The sequence below is a fragment of the Montipora capricornis genome, chromosome 3 (genome assembly GCF_036669925.1).
Source record: "Montipora capricornis isolate CH-2021 chromosome 3, ASM3666992v2, whole genome shotgun sequence".
Lineage (NCBI taxonomy): Eukaryota > Metazoa > Cnidaria > Anthozoa > Scleractinia > Acroporidae > Montipora > Montipora capricornis.
In genome coordinates, this window is record NC_090885.1 from 49257681 (window position 1) to 49267453 (window position 9773).

The 9773-nt window shown below is 39.2% G+C and overlaps 1 pseudogene; it reads left to right on the forward strand.

Annotated features, from left to right (window-relative positions):
* The first annotated feature begins 1378 nt into the window (after positions 1-1378).
* LOC138040448 (histamine H2 receptor-like) lies at positions 1379-2338 on the forward strand (annotated as a pseudogene).
* Positions 2339-9773: the final 7435 nt, after the last annotated feature.

Consider the following 9773-nt stretch of genomic DNA (forward strand, 5'->3'; position numbering starts at 1 on the left):
AATCCTCGGACAGGCAGGCAAGCACGAAATTTTACAACAAATGTTTCGAAAATTCTAGATCTCAGATCGTCTTCCGAACAGATATTTTCCGAAAATTGACGTTGGGTGCCCCTGATTGTAGTGGAACTTGGATCTGGCGAATATGTAATTTTCTTGATAAATCGCTCGATAAATCGCTGCAGCTTAGTCTCGAACAGGTCGAAGCATAAGGGCTAGGACTTTTCGGAACATCAGTAAATATTGTAATGTCCACTGGTGGGTCGTGGCCAGGGATTAGTAGCGACGTTAACCCATGCTTACTAGATTTGGTTGCCGGGAATCTTGATCTTGCGAAACCGACTGAAAGCAAACGACGTGTAAGTGGTATTGGCACACCAAAACTCGCAGCCATTACTGACAAGCGATTCCCATCATCATTTCCAACACAAGGACGTGAAGTTAAGGTAAATAAGAGAATCAATTGGCTGAAGAATACGAGAGCCAAAAGATTCGTGGCCGCCATGATCGGCGCCTGCCTGCTGAGAGCTTTGATACTCTTTTAACGAAGCCGTTATCTCTGCCATTTTCAATTGTTCCTTTTGTCAATTGAGATTGAGCATAACACAGAAATAACTTTAGCTGTTCCTTTTTCTCCGGTTTTAATACACGGTTTTTCAATTTGAGTTTCTCTTTAATTGTTCACAATTTTATAAGCAATTCAAAGTAGTTAGAAAGAACGAGCCTTAAAAGCGAATATAACAGTATGGCCCAAAGCCCTTATACTCTTTGTCAAGGCAAAGGTTTATTTGTTTTGTGGACTGCTGTCTGTTTTTTACTGTGATTTTTCAAACTGAAAAACTTTAATTTTAAGAATGCGAACCTTAGTTGATGTAATCAGCTGTGCACAGTATGTTTAAACAAAAATTTCTTTTTGACCAATCCAGGCAGAGATTTACGATTTCTCATGTAATGGAAACAAATAATTCCCAGTTCAATTTGCTGTTTTTAATTGTTTTTGATTTTCTATGCAAAAGGTCATCTTGTTTGTATTTACAATACAGAAAAGCATTCATTCGAAAGTAAAAGAAAAATTGCAGAAACGAAGGAAAGTTATCAGTTCCTTTCGATATACTACATACGGGCATCCGGTTTAATTAAATCCTCGTTAAAATGAGGTCCTTCATCGAACGGCAAAGGTTGACAACATCATGAACGCTTCATCGCATTGAAGTGATATTTACAAGGGCTTGAAAGGAAAAAAGTTGATCCCCCACTTGTCTGAAGCAAATTTAGGTTTGATGATCACTTAACACAGCTGTCAGGTGTCTTCTTCCTTGAGCAACGAATATTGCATAAAGCAACCCGGTACATCACAGCAAAGGCCTTCGTATGGAGAAGTATGGCGAACAGTACCAGCAACCATACTCTAAGTTCCAGTCGTGGTATTTTAACGGAACCATTGGATACTTGGTATTGGATCATCCGCGGTATCATTGCTGTGCTTACAATCACTGGAAACTGTCTCATCATTTATTTTATAACTTGCAGACGACATCTGCGAGTAACCAGTAACTGGTTCGTTCTATCCTTGGCGATTGCAGACTTTTGCATCGGTTTGTTTGTCACACTTAGTGAATTTGCCTGTAAGTTTTATTTTCGATGTGACTGGTACTTGCAGATTGTATTTTATAACTTTCTGCTTTTTTCTTCAACAACGAACCTTTGGGCCATGGCAATCGACAGATACATTGGTATTGTGCACTCTCTAAGGTATGCGTCGTTGGTGACAAGCAAGCGAGTAATTGCAATGGTGGCCATAGCCTGGAGTTCCACATTCGCTGCAACATTTGTTCGCCTCCTTTGGTTTCAAAACGATCACTTTCAACAGAAGATCGAAAAATATTATCGAGTGGCCGTGGATGTTTTATTCGGCATTGTTTCTTGCCTTTTACTAATTTATCTTCGTATTGTCTTTATTTCACGAAAAGTATCCAAGCAAATAACCACCCAAGCAGTTGACATAAATCACAATTACAAACCAAAGGAGCTGAAATTTCGAAGCCGGCATAGGAGACAAAATTTGTCTACAAGCCTTCTTGGCTCCGTTATCTTGTTATTTGTTCTTTGTAACAGCCTAAGTGTCTCTTTATCCTTCTGATTTACCTACAGGCTTTGCTCTATTGAACCGGTTCTCATGAAAGTAGCGTACTTGCTCGTTCATTTAAACTCCAGCGTTAATTTTGTCGTGTACGCATTGATCAAAAAAGATATTCGTCTTGAAATCAAACGTATGTTCCGTTGTCGCAATTCAGTCGAACCGCCTCAGACTACTTTCAGTATTGTGGAGAATATTCCATGATGGAGTAGTCGCTAATCTAAGGGGTAAGCTTGTTTGTAACCGTGACTCTACGCATTAAGGCAACCGGGCTGGATAAAATTCTGCTGAAATTTTTGAGCGAGCATAGTGTGTACCATCGTTGATGTGCGTTCCGTTTTACCTTTATCCATTCATTCAAATGGAACAATATTTTTCTTGTATGACCTAAAAACCGCGGTCATTACTCCAAAGGACGCGTATGGCGATTACGACTCAACACTGCCAGGATATCTTAAAAGACTTAAGGAAAACTTAACTGGAAGTAAACGAACGCAACCACAAATGAAAAGCAAAACGTGTAACATAGCACAGAAACAATAAGATAGTGATCCGAAAACTTTCCGACAGGCAATCGTCACGCGTGCCCACCCACACACTCACTCATCCAAGAAATCGAAAATTTCGCCGGTATGCGCGATGCTGTACCACAAGAAAGTCATGCTTAAGAAAGTGGCTGCCAAGGTCAGTTTCGCCTGGCGGCTCGCAAAATATAATTTTTTTAAAACCTTAAAATGATTTTAAGTGATACTTTATCCCAATTTTTTTCAAATGGAAAGTTGTCAGTGCTTTCGTCGAATTCACGCAATCATATACAGAAATCTGACCGAAAAGGAACAACAATCCTAGCCCCAACGCCAGCGATTTTTGTCAACTCAGTTCTATAATTTTTACACAATTAATTACTGGGTTGCCACATGGCAATCCAGTCAAAAACTGACTCGGCATTTCGATTGGATAAACAAGACAGGCGGTGAAAATTAAATATCTGGAATCTTCAAAGGGACAATTAATGAACTTCAACAACGACTGCATCTTTCGATCGACCGTCGAGCAATATGCTGTATTCCTAAATATTTTACAAACTGTGGTGTTGTGCACAACACTGAAACCAAATGGCAAATTGCGTGATAACTTTGTCATATTGAATATTGGTTTAACAGGCTCATTGAAGGAATCGAACACCTTGAATACATCTCCGATCTCTGTTGTCTGGATTTATATTTATTGGTACTCAACTCAACAAGAATGATTTGAAAGAAAGCCTGCTGTCCATTTTTTGTTTCATTTTTCAAGGAAAGGGTTCTTCAGCAAGGGGTTTGATCTTGAACACTGGTGGGAAATTTATCTAGTTGCGTGTGGTTTAATTTTGAGACGGAGTGTCACGCCTTGTTTGCACGCACGCAAACAAAACAGAATAACAGTAATAGCTCATACTTGGTGGAAGAAGTTACTTTCTTCTTTCTACAGCAAATATGTTTTGTTTCAATAAAATTTTTGGCTGATTTTTCTGTCTTTTTAAGTGTGTCTTTGTGGATTGATTGTGTCCCAAATGACTCGAACTTAACTGATTTGCATATGTGGGTTAACATTTGATACCCGAGTTGTTTTCAGATGACAAGAATTTTAGCCATTTTGCATTTCAAGTGTTCTTTCATGCAAATGATTAATAGGTAGCCATAGTTGTTTTCATAAATGTGAGGGGAATTTTTGTTCTTTCATGTAAATGAAACAGGCCAGCTTGGCTGGCAAAATACGGCAATGCAACCAAGAACGGACGAACTTCAAACAAGATCCGCTCCAACCTCTTGGTGCTTTACAGCGGTTATCAGTTACACGCGCCCCTTAACAACATTTTTTTAATATTCCGAAACTAGAATTTATTTGGACGTCAATCAATTGTTTCCATAACGAATTCGACTGCTGCGAAGTGAAAAGGACTATTGTCATAGAAACATTTGATTGACGTCCACCCAAAATTTAGTTTGAAAAAATGAAAAAAAAAGTCGTTGAGGGGCGCGTGAAACTGATCATAACCGCTGTAAACAAACTTCTGAAAACACAAGCTGGTGAGATTTCAAACACCCTAATTTTACGAGAACTCATTGCGATTATGTGTTTATAATATAAGGGCAAAATTTTTTTGTCACTGTCGAGGCACATCGAAAACCAGTTGGGTGAACGGATTAAAAAAGCACTTGTTCGCTCGCATTTTAAAGAAAAACAAAAAAACAATTCAACTTTATCTTTGTGTCCAAAATAGTACAGGTAATTGTTATTTAATTCCAGTTGACAATAAAAGTTTGAGTTTCATTCCTGAACAAAGGAACAACCGATTAAATCGCTTTTTAAAGTACGCATCCACTTTAAATAATGCATTCGTAAAAATAACAAACGGTTTAGTTCCCGAGGAAAGAATTTGTGGAGTAACTCCTTCCACCACTTATGAGCTATTACTGATATTCTGTTTTGTCGTTGTCTTTATCGTTCGCTCTCCTTTCGCTTCTTTTCTAGTCTAAGGTCCTCCAGGTATCATGCAACCTTATCAGGGCTTCTAAAGATATGCCAAAAATTGCAATACAGAGAAAAAAGCAGCTCTAAGCAAATTAAAAATAAACACTCAGCTTTAAGTTTATATCCATCCGATGCTTGACTTAAGGACGTTCGCGCCAAAATCTTCCTACGGTGAGATTTTCTTCATTTCTCACCTAGAGTTAGGTCATCAAGTACTTACTCCAAAAATGAGAAAAAAAATGGGGGTCACCGTCTTTGTTTCGGAGAAAATGGCAGTGGAAAAATGCCTTAATTTCGATGTATCGGTCATAATAACGAAAGGTAGCCTCATCTGCTCATCCATCGAATATCCTAAAAATAAACTGTTAGAGTGAAGGTTTCCGTGCATAGGTTTTTAGGGGTGGGATTTTAAGATAATTTCACTCCGCTAGGGATGTCGTAAACAGTAGAGTTCATCCTGGACGAGCGTTTTCGTAAGCTCTATCCGTTGCAACCACTACCGGAATTCGATGGCACGAGGAAAAAAATTAAAAAAAAGATAACTTCTTACGGTGAGATTTTTTTCATTTTAGCATATTTTGTAGATAGTAAGTAGAATAAGTGATTCATGATTAGAAAAACAGGGGTCACCGATGATCCAAGGGAGAAAAATTGATGCGATTTTACAAAGCTCTTGGAAAACTTCGTTTGTCACGTTTTTGCGTGACCTATCGGGGAAGGACTGGAACCCAAGAGAGGAGCGATCGTTGAAGGGATGAAAGGTTTTTACCCCAAAACAAAGCTTTCTCAAGCACAGCAACGATGTTTTAAGCAGTCGTCATCTTCATTTGGTTAGTGGTTTGTATAATAATTCTCCATTGCCGTCATGCTCCTCTTCTGGAGTGAGGTTTTTGTGAAATTTAATCTCTGGTTGTTTCCATGCAGGTCCGCACTATTCAAGCGGACGAGAACGAAAATACTGCTCTATTTTCACGAAAGTAAAGGAAAAGAACTTCAAAAACATGCATTCATTTTGAACTTAAGTTCGCAGGGCAATAAAAACATTAAAAAAAATATATAATAATAATAATAATAACAGCCCCATTACATTTACGCAACGGTTCTTCCTCGAGTTTCCAAACTTTCAGCCACTACTCGATCAGCAACTACCTTTTAAAGAGCTTTTCCATCCTCCCGCTCACTTCTTTTTAACGTTTCATGATGATTCGGAAATAAATGTGCCATTCTTTTGCCGGCCTGGAACTTTTTCCCCGGCGTTTTTGTCGCCATGTTATTTTTAACTAATGCTTGAACAATATTTATGAAAGTCAAGTAAACTAGTGCACGACTGATAAAACGCGAACGTCAGTCGTGCAGTAGTCTACTTGACTTTCCTAAATATTTTTAATCAATTTTGACTCATCACGATCTTCTCTTATCCAACGCTGTGCAAGACGTATCGTCCACGGTTTCTGCAAAGGTTTTCAAACCTCAACTTCACTAATGCTCGAAGTAATGCGTGACATATTACAGTCGCGTTACCTGCGCAGCTACGTTGCGCACAAACAATTAGCGCGAACGTCTTTAAATAACTGCTTAGCCGCCAGTGTGGACCACAGCTATCATGATATGTCAAAGGGATTGAAACCAGAGAGAAAAGCAGAAAGAAAAAATTTACAAAACCGTTTTCAACCTGAACACGAAAAGCGTTCACTGTGTAAGAAGTAGAGTCGACTTAGTATGGCCGTGTAGCCGCGTCGAGCCCCAGAAAGCGCGAGAAAAATGAAGCCTCGCTTATGTTTAGGTGAGCTAACCTGGGTTGAGCCTGCAATCCAATCGAAAACCAGTACCTGGCCAGTGGTCAACTTCAAAAAACATCTGACCTCCGTGAGCTCTAAGCTTGAGCACGCGATATGGCAACATGATAGTGGTCAGCGGATACCTCGTTTTGACAGGTGTCAATTGATCAAAACATGGATATGTATGCTGTAAACTACAATAGCATGATACTGGTCACATTGGCATACATGGCTGGGTGGACGTGCGTGCGGACGTTCGATGACGTCAGAGCTATAAAACCAAGATTTCTCGCATCGATGGTTTACCATATTTTGTTAACTATGGTGCTCTGCGCGCGCGGAGCTCCGCTACAAACAAGAAGCTATTTCAACAAGGAGCTACTTAAAGGGAACCTCCACTAAAACAACAAAATTATAACCTTAAACCACGGAACATAATGTTTACAATTACAATTGTTAAAAAAAAAAAAAAGCTTGTTATAATCTTGACTTTCAAATTCCCGGGCGCAGCCATCTTAACTAATTATGACGTATCGGGTTGCCTTATTGTTCCAGAACAATCGTCCTTTGTGTCGGAACAATAGGACATCAACGATACGTCAAAACTATTTAAGATGGCAGCGGCCGAAAAATTTGAAAGCAAATATTATAACAAGCGTTTTTGTTTGAACAATTTTAATTGTAAACATTATGTTCTGTGGTTTAAAGTTATTTTGTTGTTTTAGTGGAGGTTCCCTTTAAAAAAGAAATATATAGTGTTTCGTTTCCGGAATGGTAAGGACGAGAGAAAAGATAAAATATGTTGATTCGGCTGTTTCGAATTACTACTCACTAGGTCTTGGAAATCATGGAACGCGATAACTTTGGATTTTTCAACAGTCTATCGCTTCAGTTTAGCCCAAAATCATTCAGGTAGCACTTTGCATTGATTGATTTTAGATAATATTTTCTTATTTTAATTGACTGTATACTCTGTACACTAGTTACTTGTATACCTCTTCGTTCTACAATGTATTGTTTGTCAAACACAATTGAATACTTTAGCTTTCTCTACTTTTTCTCTCTTTTATACAAATTTAACCACTGCTCGCCTCGACTAGCTATTGCTAACTGCGAGCAGTGCAGATTGAAAATGTATTACATAATGAAATTCTACAATAAACGGAATAAACGGAAACGGAATTTGTGATCCATTTCCATTGCTTTTGTGTTGGTCACGTTTATAGATAGATGTTTAGATGTTTGTGTATTCACGGTTTCAGCGGTTTTCGTGTGAGAGCGAGCGGAAGCGATACTTTCAGGTCAAAATCGATTACATTGAGAGAAGAATATAAAGAGATTACGCGCGTGAAATGCGAAAAGTAAATAATGAGTTCCTATCCAGAATTTACGTTTTTCTCAGAGGAAGAGAAACTACAGTTGTTGAATGGAAGCTGCCCTCGATAGTTTCCCACATTTCCGGTTGTTACTTCGATTAACACTGCTGTTAGTTTTTCACACGTTTTTTTTGTGACATAAATTTCTAATTTTGTAGTTGCTTAGGTCTCACGTTTCTTGCGTGTTGTACTGAAATAATTAGTCGTTTCCCTTTAAGAGTAACTTAATTGTATCTTGCCCTCACAACACGAGTCACTCCTTTTATCATCTGGACGGCAAGAGATCATCTTTAACGAATCAAAATTTAAGGAATCATTGGACATCTCGTAGATTAAATTAAGTTGAAAACTATCCAGTTTTGTGTACATCGTTTGGTTAAAGTGCCTTTTATTTGTTCTTCATTCGATTTTCGTTTATCGAGTGATTAGCCTTAGATCACAGTTTAGAATGTTATTTTGGTAGTTTTCTGTTTCTTGTATGTTCAAGCTACAATCCTGGACAAAATAGTTGACACTTTTTCTATTCATCTCTCCATATGAAAACACACTTCTTCCAATGACATAAATCTGCCATTTACGAACACCCTTCCCCTTCCCCCTCCAAAGCAATGTGGTTTGATACCAAGGTTATTTGCGCTTCTTGTAAACAACTTTGCTTTGGGTTTGGAAGGGGAAGGGGGTAGTTTAGGCCTTTTATTGTAGTTATTGTCTAATGGACTCAACTTGACGTATTTCTCAACTGCTTTTGTCCAAGGTTGTGGTTTGAACCACATACGAAGACGGAAGAATACACGGCTTAATTACGGAATTCACGTTGATAAAGTTTTTCATTGCTACAACAAGTTACAGGAAATTCCGAAATAAACTGTGGGTATTGAAATATTAGTCTCCAACTCAGTACCAACTGTTTTTGTGTAACATGCACTACACGCAACCCAGTTTACGCCTACGGGGGTCGTCACGTAGGTTCGACTCCTGCAAAGGGGTACTCAAGTTCTTTCCGATTACCTTCGAGTCAACATCGAAAAGGTACATCTTTTTGTTATTGCTGTAAGCAGTTGGTTCGCTCTTGGACTAGAAGGGACTCCTCCTGATGTTTATATGAGCATTAACCGTGCTCCCCCAGCTCGGCTCAGGTCGGCTGTGATTGTCAAATTGCGCTGCCGTTTCGATTTTCACTATTCCCAATTGAGAACTTGCGGAGCAAGGATAGCAAAGTCGGTTAGTGCGCGACCTTGGTGCAAGAGGACTAGGTCCTCAGTTCGATTCGCGGATCTCACATCCTTTTTTCGACTTCTTTCCTGTCAGTGTTGCTCAAGTAACTTTAAATACTCGTAAAACGGAGCACTGATGGAGGAAGGGGGGGGGGGGGGGGGGGCGCAAGTAAAATGAGCGCACCGTCGGCCTCAGGTTTTTTTAGTTGAATTACTAGAGAGATTAAGCACCGCGTATTTTTTTCCCGCAAACGGCAGGGAGGGTCACGTGACCTGACATTTCCCGCGTTTGCCCTTTGCCGACAACCGTTTCTTCTCGAGGTGGACAATTTTCCCGTTTGTAGGCAAGGCCAAACCGTGAGTATTTGTAGCCCATTTTTACCGACTATTTCTCCATTTTGATCACTTGCTTTTATAGCTAAGCATCGTTTATCATCCTACTTCTACATGAACTGCTATTAAAGCTAAAATAATTTCAAATTCAAGCGGAAAATACATAACTTCTCTGTATCCATTTTTTCTAATCGCAGTGAATGGCGACCGAGAACATTTGCCTTAGGAAAATTAAGAAATATGGGCCTGGCCTGTACTGAACTGTAACTGTATTTCAGTTAATATTTTAAACAATAAGTTGAAAAAGTTTCTTTTTGAACGAGCATTTAGTTAATCAGGAAGCTTAAACAGACGAACATCGCGGGCGGAACGGCAAACAACAAACGGCTAGCCGACGTTCAGCGTTCGCCGTTTTTGCGGTGCT